We start from the raw sequence: 11,980 nt of genomic DNA, 5'->3' as shown, positions 1-11,980 counted from the left end.
TGGCCAGAGGCAGGACATCTCCAGGGGTTACAGGAGCATTTTCCTGAGTCTGCAGAGACCTAGGGTGGAAGGTGCCCCCAAGGCCAAGTGGGAAGATGTAAGGACACCAGTCATGTAGATTGTCATGGATACTGTCTCTTCCACACTATGGACTATAAAAGCCATTGTTCTTAAATATACTCGGGTTTCTAGAACCTAAGAAATCAGAGGCTGGATAGTCATGTTTCTGTCTGAGAAAGCCAAGGAACCCCAAGAGTGAATAAAACACGCTTCCTGTTTTCAAAGAGTCTAGCCTAGCACATCAGTTTTACTAAAAGTATTTTTTTCAATAAATACTTTGCATACCACATACCAAAATCATTTCCAGATGGACTAGAGGCCATATGTAACACTGGAAGAAAACAGAATGAAAGGTTATTATAAAGTCGGAAAGAAAAAGATTTCAGAGTATGAAAGCAATGGAAAAGCTACAGAAGAGATTGCCAGGATTAATTACACAGTGGAGAGGATTTCTGAACATCAAAATACAAATAAAACACGGCGAGTGCACTGAGAAAAGTATTTTGTTAAGATGTGACAACAGGGAAATGGAAATGAAAACTCATCTTGCCCAAAAAAGGGGAGTAAAGAAAAGTCTTGAAAAGTGGGTTCAAAATAAAGAAAATGCATTTAAGAGACGAACAGAAATCATAGGAAAATATCATCTCTCAAGTGCTTGGAGATTTGCACATTAAAAATAAGGTATTTTAAAAGACTCATGCACATATTTCTTGGTGCTGATGAGGCTGTGGTAAAACAGGATCTTCCCCACAGGGCTAAGTAACTACAACTTTTTGAAAACCAACTGCAACTTGGAAGTATGGCAAGGACTCTGTAGTTTTAGTACTCAGGGAACTGAGAGAGGGGGACCAAGAGTTCGAGACCAGCCTGACTATATTGCAAGGTCCTACCTCAACAAAACAAAACAAAAATTACAAGATCCCTAAAAATGTTTTGTACTCAGAACATAGGCTTCAGGAAATCTGTCCTGTGAAACACTAACTTTAACTAATGAGATATTCACCAAAAGCCACCTTATTCTGCCAAAATGAAACAACATAAATACCCAAAGTGGTCCAAGTAGATCAGTTGGTTCAGAATGTGATGGTGTCATAGTAACATAGAAATGGCTAATTTACAAGGTAAACTGAGTTGGGGAGATATTAAGATTATCTATTCAGTGTGATTATATGTTTCATTATTTACTTATTTGTTTTTTGTTTTGGTGGTGGTAGGTGGAGGGGTTTTGCTGCTGTTTGTTTGTTTGTTTGGTTGGTTGGTTGGTTGGTTGGTTGGTTGGTTTGGTTTGGTTTTTGAGATAAGATCTTTTGGTTACTTAGACTGGCCTGGAGTTCACTTTGTTGACCAGACTAGCCTCAAGCCCCAGCCTTCTTAATGATGGAATTACTGGTGTGAGCCCCCAAAGATGGATCTACACAAACATCATTGTTTTAACCTAGTACCTCATGAATGCTAAACCTTCTGCCTACAGAGCGACTTCCCATCTCTTTGCCCTTTTTGTTGTCAGCAGTGTTAATTTATAATTTTCACAAATATTATCCTAAAAGCACATATTTAAAAAATAAGTGACCTAACCCAGAGGCATTGCAGGTGTGGCTACTGTGCCACATGTGCGTCAATAGGTGGCAGATGGGAGAGAGGCTATGTCTATGCTCAGTGTTTTGACCTGCAAACACTGACCTATGAATGATTAGCAGCCTACAATTCCCTGAAAAAGTGAGCCTGAGACGACCAGCAGTCCAGTGCCAAGCAGGCCTAGATGGACTTCAAGGAAGGGGAGCAAGCTGGAAACTAGAAGCATTCCTCCTGGGACTTCCAGCCCCAGGTGGCAGTGAGCCCAAGCCAGACAACCACCATCAAAAAGGGCCACCTGGGTGGAATGGGCAAGTATAGAACCCAAGGTGACCACCAGATTAGCACCATAAGACCACTCCTGAGAAGATCCCAGGCACCACTAAGAGGAGCAAGTAAGTGGTGGAGAGACAGAAGAGAAAGAGAAACACAACAGTGTGTGCACTATGAAGACAGGCAGAACTGGTAGTGAGGAACAGATAATGTGAGTAGCCAATGACGCCACCCGGGACCATGATGGGGCTCTGGCCTGTACTGCAACGAGGAGCCACATCTGTGTCTGTGATGCTGCAGCAGCAGGGCTGTTACCCACAAAGGCCAGGCAGATGTCTCTGGTTTGCTCTACTGCTCAGGAACATGTTGATATCTGAGGACTGTGCAGAACTGGTCCCACCCCTCATCTGGGCATCATGGGAGATCTAGCCCTGAGGACAGGAGAGCTGACCCTGCCCCTAGCCAGCTGCAGTACTCATGAAAGCAGGTGCTGTACATTGTGGGTGTGCTAGCTCCAAGGATATGAGCATGGGAGACCTGGCCCTGGTGTCGTGGAAGCAGAAGAGCTGACCTTGCCCTTTATGAACTATAGCACTCAGAAGAGAGAGTCCTGTACCTGGCCAACACAGAGAGCTAGCTTTGGGTGTGGTGGTTACAGGTGAGTCAGCCTGCAGAGGCTCTTGGGCTCTTCACTGTTGGGCAGTGGCAAAGAGAAAGGTGCCCTTCCCCCCTCCCTTGTCCCTCACCATCAATGGCAGGTGGGAGAGCTGGCCCTGGGATCATGAGAATAGACTTGGCCATAACCCTCAACAGCTGCAGCAATTGGGAGAGTGTGCCCTGCACCTCCCCTGGGCAGCAGAATAGAGTTGGCCCTGGTTGCAGGGGTTGCTAGTAAACTGGCTCCTTGGGTGTGAGAGCAGAAGATCCAGCAGACTGACCAGCTTAGATACCTCTCAGGCCCAGATTCAGGGCTTTGAATCAGCCCACCCCAACATCTACCTCATCGATGAACTGCTGGAGTGCATGAAGGGGCTGGTCCTACAGATCCAAAACTACAGGAACTCTATGATACAGGCAACAACAGGATATACAAGAAGAGTCCCAGTGAGGCTCCAGTAATGATAAGAGTAGCAGAAATGAGAGGCCTTGTACCAGAAGAAGGGGTCATTGTAATGAACTCTTGCAAGCAAAGAAGTGTGGACAAAAGGGTATACTGTGGAATACACTACAGCCTCCATAATGAGACTTTTTTTCGGTTGGTGGGGAGGTTGCAAGGGTAGAGGGCAGGTGTGAGGGGAGTGGGGGATGAGCAGGACTGGGGTACATGTTGAAACTCACAAAGACCCAATGCAGAGTTAAAAAATAAGTGAATTGGGGGGGGAGGGTTTATATATCATAATAAGTAAATGAGCAAAGACTTACTTGTGCCTCTGTATGATAGTAGTGAACTACCAGAAAGAGATTTTAAATCTAGTTTCATTTAGAGAAATATCAAAAAGAATATATTTAAAAATGAACTTGACCAAAGGGGGAAAAAAAAGTCTTTGTTCTTCCTTTTTTAGAAACAGCCTCACCATTCCCCGAAGTGATCATTCTCCTATTGAAAGTGTGTTCCAGGGGCTTTCAGTGTATCCAGAGTTGTGCAACTGGAATGGAACTCAGCATTAGAATGTTTTCCACACTTTCCCAGCCGTTCTACTCCCTTGCCAGGACTAAGCAACCACTAACCCACTCTCTGTCTCGACAGAATTCCCTAGTTTTGACATTGTATATAATCTGATTGCATAATGTATGACCATCTATGACTGGCTTGTTTGACCACTGACTTTTCAAAGCTCATTCCTTTTGTAGCATGCCTCAGCACTCTGCCTTCTGAATATAGCACATTTTATCTGTTCACTGGCTGATGGGCATCAGAACTGTTTCAACATTGGGAGATATTATAAACAATCCAGATATGATAATCCAGACAAATATTTTTATAGGGAAATAGTTTCATTTCTCTAGAGTATATACCTAGGACCTGAGTGACGTTTTTTAACCAGACTCAAAAGGTGAATCATGGTATGCACTCACTAATAAGTGGATATTAACCTAGAAAACTGGAATACCCAAAACATAATCCACACATCAAATGAGGTACAAGAAGAAAGGAGGAGTGGCCCCTGGTTCTGGAAAGACTCAGTGAAACAGTATTCGGCAAAACCAGAACGGGGAAGTGGGAAGGGGTGGGTGGGAGGACAGGGGAAGAAAAGGGGGCTTACGGGACTTTCGGGGAGTTGGGGGCTAGAAAAGGGGAAATCATTTGAAATGTAAATAAATTATATCGAATATAAAAAATTTAAAAAAAATAAAAAAAATAAACAGGAAAAAAAAACTATTTTAAAATGCTTCCAAAGGCAGTTGAACTGACTTATATTACAAGGTATATGTGCCCCTCTAAAGGACCAAATCTTCAGATAATAGGCACAGAAGGAAAAGAAGAAATATTTTTCATCTTATTTCTTTAGAAAGAAAGGAACAAAGACAGAGTGTCGTCCACAAGGCATGCATAGTGGCCAGAGGAAAACTTTTGGGAATTGGTTTATTCCTTTTATCATTGGCTATCAAAGATTGAGCCCAGGTCTTCAGGATTGGCAGCAGGAATTTTTATGCACTGAGCTATCTCACTGAGCCTAAAGACATAGACAACATTTTCTTTTAAAAAGAAATAATTATAACAGAAAACATTCCAGTGTTAGAAAAAGAGATGGCAATCTAGACAAAGGAGACATTTAAGACATTAAGATCATGTCTGATTTAAGACACCAATCAGGCATGATCAGAGAAGGACCATATTATAATTAAAACACATAATATACTGGAAAATTTTTGTGAGCCCCAACAGAGAAACATCAAGTCACAACCATCAAAATAACAACAGATTAATCAACTGAAAATTTAAAAGCCAGGAAGCCTGGGAGAAATTACTTCAAGTTCTACAAGACAACTGCCAACCCCAACTGTGATCTCCAAAAATGTTAACTGTCATAATTGAAAGAAAAATAAAAGCTTTCCATGATAAAAAAAAAAATAGTCTAAAAGAATTCATGACCACTAAGTCAGTGTTACAGAAAATATTTGAAGGAATGAAGAAAAAAACCATAAAGCCACAGAAAAGAACCACATAAAATAATAGTAAAGCAAGAGAGGAAGAGGGAGTAGAGGAGGAACACTACAAAAATCAACAAAATTTCAAGATCAATATACAATATTCAGTTATAATACTGAATAATTAATGATCTCATTTCCCCCAATCAAAAGGCACAGATTAGATCAAAAATCAGGAAACATGTATGCCCCAATTATAGGTCTACCCAACTTCATAAAATAACAAGAAGATACAAATTAGCCATAGCACAAGAAGAGGGGAAATGTCAATATTCACTCTCACCAACTGACAGGTCATTCTAACAAAAAAATAGAGAGATGTGTGAATCAACAGACATCTACAGACCATTTCATCAAAACACTGGAGAAGAATTTATTTTTCTCCATTTAACCTTTTCCAAAATAAATCAAATGCTAGAGGGAAGGAGGGAGAGACAGAGACAGAGATAGGCAGAAACAGAGACAGACAGAGATAGAAAGATGGGGAGAGACAGAAAGACGGAGATAGAAAAAGGAGAAAGAACAGGAAGTTGGTGGGTAGGAGATGGAGGTAGATCTGGGAGAGCTGGGTGGTAACTATAATAAAGTGTATAGAGTTCTTTCAGAAATAATAAAAGTATTATTTAAAAAACAAACCATATATTAGGATACAAAACATCTCAACAATTACTTCAAAATTGAAATAATTACTTGTGTCTGACGACAATAGACAATAACTACAAATCAACAGCAAGAGAAACCCTAGAACATACATGTGGTAGTTTGAATGCAATTGGCACCCATAGACACGTTGGGAGTAACACTGTTAGTAGGTATGTGGCCTTGGTAGAGTAGGTGTGGCCTTGTTGCAGGAGGTGTGTCACTGTGGGGGCAGGCTTTGAGACCTTTTATATAATCAAACTATGTGTGTGGTGGAATGGTCTCCTGCTACCTCCATTTCAAAATGTAGAACTTTTGGCTCCTCCAGCACCATGTCTGCCCGGACACTGCCATGCTTCCCACCATGATGATAATGGACTAAACTTCTGAAACTGTAAGCCAGCCCCAATTAAATGTTAGCTTTTATAAAAGTTGCTGCGATCATAATGTCTATTCACAGCAATAAAACCCTACCTAGATTCATGGAGATTAAATAACCCTCAACTGAATCATGAATGAGTCCTTGAAGAAATCAAGAAGGAAAAAATTTAAATCCTATACTCAAATGAAAATGAAATACACAACATACCAAAACTTCAAGGGATTAAGCAAAAGCAGTCTTAAGAAGGAAGGTTTAGCTCTGAGAGCTTACATTAAGAAATCAGATTCAATAACAAAAGAGAATTCCAGACCAATTTCTCTTATGAATATTGATGCAAAGAGTATTCATTAAAATACAAACTGAATCCAAGAACACATCAAAGATATTATCCAACACAATCAAGAAGGCTTCATTCCAAGGATGCAAGAGTGGTTCAATATATAAAAATCCATCAACGTAATCCACCATATAAACAAACTGAAAAAAAAACACATAATCATCTCAGATGCCAAAAATGCATTTGACAAAATCTAACACCTCTTTGTAATAAAAGTCTTAGAAAGAGCAGGGATATAATAAAAAGATCTAAACATAATAGAGGCAATATACAGCAATATAGTCAACATCAAATTAAATGGAGAGAAAGCATTTAAAGCATTTCCATTAAAATCTGGGACAAGGCAAGGCTGTCCACACACACTCCCCATATCTCTTAAATATAGTACTTGAAGTTGTAGCTAGAACTACAGGAGATCAAAAAGATACAAATAGAATAACATAACAGTATACATAAGTGACCCCAAAAATTCTACCAGAGAACTCCTACAGCTGATAAATACCTTCAGCAAAGTGGCTGGATACAAAATTAACTCCAAGAAATCAGTAGCCATGCTCACTTCTGCAGCACATATACTAAAACTGGAACAATACAGAGAGTATTAGCATGGCCCCTATGCAAGGATGACACACAAATTGGTGAAACTTTCCATATTTTTATCATGGATGGAGAAAACAAGATATTCCATGACAAAAACAAATTTACACATATCTTTCCACAAATCCAGCACTTCAAACGATAATAAATGATAAACTCCAACACAAGGAGGGAAACTATACCCTAGAAAAAGCAAGAAAATAATCTTCTTTTAACAAACCAAAAGGAAGAGAGCCACATAAACATAATTCCAGCTCTAACAACAAAAATAAAAAGGAAGCAACAATCACTTTTCCTTAATTTCCTTTAATCAATGGACTCAATTCCCCAATAAAAAGACATAGACTGGATATGTAAACATTTTGCTACATACAAGAATCCCATTTCAGTGACAGAGACAGACATTACCTCAAAGTAAAAGGCTGGAAAACAATTTTTCAAGAAAATGGTCCCAAGAAACAAACTGGAGTAGCCATTCTAATATAAAATAAAATCAACTTTCAACCTAAAGCTATTAAGAAAGATAAGGAAGGAGACTTCATACTCATCAAAAGAAAAATCTACAAAGGAGAACTCTCAATTCATAACATCTATGCTCCAAATGCAAGGGCACCCACATTCATAAAAAAAACTTTCCTAAAGCTCAAAGTACACATTGCACCTCACATAATAATAATGGGAGACTTCAACAATTCACTCTCATCAGTGGACAGTTCATGGAAATAGGAACTAAACAAGAGAAACAGTGAAACTAACAGAAGTTATAAACCAAATGGATTTAACAGATATCTGAGGAAGTTTTTAATCATAAAACAAAAGAATATACCTTCTCATCACCTCATAGTACCTTCTCCAAAACTAACCATATAATCAGTAACAAAATAGGCCTCAACAGATACAAAAGATTGAAATAATCCCATGCATTCTATCAGATCACCACAGACTAAGGTTGGTTTTCAATAACAACAAAACAATAGAAAGCCCACATACACATGGAAACTGAACAACACCCTACTCACTGTTAACTTGGTCAAGGAAGAAATAAAGAAAGAAATTAAAGACTTTAGAATTTAATGAAAATGAAGGCACAACATACCCAAACTTATGGGACACAATGAAAGCAGTGCTAAAAGGAAAACTCATAGCTCTGAGTGCCTCCAAAAAGAAACTGGAAAAGGCATACACTAACAGCTTGACAGCACATCTGAGAGCACTAGAATGAAAAGAAGCAAATATACCCAAGAGGAGTAGGAAATAAACTCAGAGCTGAAATCAACAAAGTAGAAACAAAATGAACTACACAAAGAATCAACCAAGGGGGCTGGAAAGATGGCTCAGCGGTTAAGAGCACTGACTGCTCTTCTGAAGGTCCTGAGTTCAAATCCCAGCAACCACAATGAGATCTGATGCCCTCTTCTGGGGTATCTGAAGACAGCTACAGTATACTTACATATAATAAATAAATAAATCTTAAAAATAAAAAGAAGAATCAACCAAACCAGGAGCTGGTTCTTTGAGAAAATCAACAAGATAGATAAACCCTTAGCCAGACTAACCAGGGTGCCCAAAGACAATATCCAAATTAATAAAATCTGAAATGAAAAGGGAGGCATAACAACAGATACTGAGGAAATAAAAAAAAAAAATCAGACAAAAGCCTATACTAAACAAAACTGGAAAATCTGGATGAAATGGACAATTTTCTAGACAGATACCAGATACCAAAGTTAAATCAGGACAAGATAAACCATCTAAACAGTCCTACAATCCCTAATGAAATAGAAGCATTAATAGTCATCAATATTCTCCCAACCAAAAGAAGCCCAGAACCAGAGAGGTTTAGTTTAGAGTTCTATCAGACCTTCAAAGAAGACCTAATACCAATACTCTTCAAACTATTCCACAAAATAGAAACATAAATAACACTACCCAATTTGTTCTATAAAGCCACAATTATTCTGATACCTAAACCACACAAAGATTCAACAAAGAAAGATAACCTCAGACCAATTTCCTTTATGAATATCGACACAAAAAATACTCAATAAAATTCTCACAAACTGAATCCAAGAACACATCAAAACAATCATCCATCGTGATCAAGTAGGCTTCATCCCAGGGATTCAGGTATGGTACAATATATGGAAATCCATCAACATAATCCACTATATAAACAAAGAAAAAAGCCACCTGATCATTTCATTAGATGTGGAAAAAGCATTTGACAAAATCCAACATGGAATTTTGATGGGGATTGCATTGTCCCCTTCATGTCAAAAATCTTGGAAAGATCAGGAATTCAAGGCCCATACCTAAACACAGTAAAAGCAATATACAACAAACAGTAGCCAACATCAAACTAAATGGAGAGAAACTTAAAGCAATCCCACTAAAATCAGGGACTAGACGAGGCTGCCCACTCTCTCCCTACCTTCAATATAGTACTTGAAGTCCTAGCCAGAGCAATTAGACAACAAAAGGAGGTCAAAGTGATACAAATTAGAGAGGAAGAAGTCAAAATATCACTATTTGCAGATGATATGATAGTATATTAAGTGACCCCCAAAATTTCACTAGAGAACTCCTTAACCTGATAAACAATTCCAGTAAAGTGGCTGGATAAAGAATTAACTCAAACAAATCAGTAGCCTTCTTATACTCAAAGGATAAAGAGGCTAAGAAAGATATTAGGGAAACGACACCCTCCACAATAGTACCAAATAATATAAAATACCTTGGCATAACTTTAAACAAGCATGTGAAAGATCTGTATGACAAGAACTTCAAGTCTCTGAAGAAAGAAGATCTCAGAAGATGGAAAGATCTCCCATGCTCATGGATTGGTAGGGTTAATATAGTGAAAATGGCCATCTTACCTAAAGCAATCTACAGATTCAATGTCTTCATAGACTTAGAAAATTTGTCTGGAATAACAAAAAACCCAGGATAATGAAAACTATTCTCAACAATAAAAGAGCCTTTGGCAGAATCACCATCCCTGTCCTCAAGCTAACATACAGAGCAATAGTGATAAAAACTGCATGATATTGTACAATGACAGGCAGGTAGATCAATGGAATAGAATTGATGACCCAGAAATGCACCCACATATCTATGGTCACTTGATCTTTGACAAAGGAGTTAAAACCATCCTGTGGAAAAAAGACAGCAGTTTCAACAAATGGTGCTGGTTCAACTGGCAGTCGACATGTAGAAGGATGCAAATTGATCTATTCTTACCTCCCTTTACAAAGTTCAAGTACAAGTGGATCAAGGATCTCCACAGAAAACCAGATACACTGAATCTAATAGAAGAGAAAGTGGGGGCAAACCTGGAGCACGAGGGCTCAGGGTAAATTTTCTGAATAGAACACCAATAGCTTATGCTCTAAGATCAAGAATTGAAAAATGGGACCTTGCCGGGTGGTGGTGGCCCGTGCCTGTAATCCCAGCACTCTGGGAGGCAGAGGCAGTCGGAGCTCTGAGTTCAAGGCCAGCCTGGTCTACAGAGTGAGTTCCAGGACAGCCAGGGCTATACAGAGAAACCCTGTCTTGAAAAAACCAAATTAAAAAAAAAACAAAAAAAAAAAACAGGGGGCTGGAGAGATGGCTCAGGGGTTAAGAGCACTGGTTAAGAGCAGAGGTCATGAGTTCAACTCCCAGCAACCACATGGTGGCTCACAACCATCTGTAATTGAATCCAATGCTTTCTTCTGGTGTATCAGTAACAGGATGCTCATATACATTAAATAAATAACTTTTTTAAAAAAAACCAACCAAACCAAAAAAAAAACAAAAAATGAAAAATGGGACCTCTTTCTTATCTGAGGGATACAGGATGGCTGAGAAGCACCTAAAAAGGTGTTGAACATCCTTAGTAATCAGGGAAATGCAAATCAAAACAACCCTGAGATTTCACCTTCCAGCAGTCAAAATGACCAAGATCAAAAACTCAGGGGACAGCAGATGCTGGTAACGATGTAGAGAAAGAGGAACACTCCTCCATTGCTGGTGAGATTACAAGCTGGTACAACTGCTCTGGAAATCAGTTTGGTGGTTCATTTTATAATTGGACATAGCACTACTTGAGGACCCAGCTAGAAATGGAGAAAATAGAAACGTCTATCAGTCACCTTCAAGAACCACTGACTTCATTATCAGAAGCAGTACTGCAGGATAGGAGGGCTCTGTGCTGCCTTGGCTGAATGGCGTTGCTTTTATATAGACCATTCCGGGTTGTTAAAGAGTCAATGGCCAAGGTGAAGAAAGAGGTAGCCATGCGGAAAAGGGAGAAAACAGAATCAATGATGGTTCGAGACTTGACTTAACTCCTCCCCTACATGTCCTCCCTGTTAGGGTCCTTAATTGTTCTCCTGCTGACCTTTAGCCCTTACATTTTGAACTGCTTGGTCGCTATTGTTAAGAAACACATAGGTACAGTACAGCTAATGATCTTAAAGCAGAGATACAAAGAGCTAGACATAGAAGACAGGGAATATCAAAACACCAGCAATTGCTTCAGGATTGAAGCATGCACAGAGAAAAGGGAGGAATGAACGGGTCAGCTCAGGAACTTTGCAAAGGTCATAGAACACTTGCCCCTCCCAGAAGGTAGAGGCTAAATTGCATTCCTCAGACCACAGAGAAGTGCTTGTGGCTAGGGAAGGCCCAGAATTATTGAGACCATTGGCCACCTCCCTCATTCCCTAACAACCAATTAATTTAAAGGTAACACTGTTCGGCCAATCACATTGTGCCTAATGGCAGCTGCCCTGAGGACTGTATAAAGGCCCGCTGTGTGAGCTGGTGTGGTTTTTCTCTCCCCATGTGCAGGGCAACCCCAGCATACTGGATTAAATAAAATTCCTCTTGCAGTTTGCTTGGGGGAGAGAGAAGGAAGACCAAAGTGTGGGTCCTTCTTAGAAGGGGGGACAAAATACCCATAGGAGGAGATACAGAGACAAAGTGTA

General features: G+C 39.6%; 2 non-coding genes across 2 annotated transcripts; both read left to right on the top strand.

Annotated features, from left to right (window-relative positions):
• The first annotated feature begins 1,629 nt into the window (after positions 1 to 1,629).
• On the top strand, positions 1,630 to 1,765 carry LOC127681951 (small nucleolar RNA SNORA17). The gene has a single exon (XR_007977287.1). It is a non-coding gene; the product is annotated as a small nucleolar RNA SNORA17 (small nucleolar RNA).
• Positions 1,766 to 6,964: 5,199 nt separating this feature from the next.
• LOC127681816 (U6 spliceosomal RNA) lies at positions 6,965 to 7,071 on the top strand. Its single transcript, XR_007977178.1, has one exon. It is a non-coding gene; the product is annotated as a U6 spliceosomal RNA (small nuclear RNA).
• The last annotated feature ends 4,909 nt before the right edge of the window (positions 7,072 to 11,980 follow it).

The sequence above is a fragment of the Apodemus sylvaticus genome, chromosome 3 (assembly GCF_947179515.1).
Source record: "Apodemus sylvaticus chromosome 3, mApoSyl1.1, whole genome shotgun sequence".
Classification (NCBI taxonomy): Eukaryota; Metazoa; Chordata; class Mammalia; order Rodentia; family Muridae; genus Apodemus; species Apodemus sylvaticus.
The sequence above is the reverse complement of the archived record's forward strand: the minus strand, read 5'-3'. Positions and strand labels throughout refer to the sequence as shown.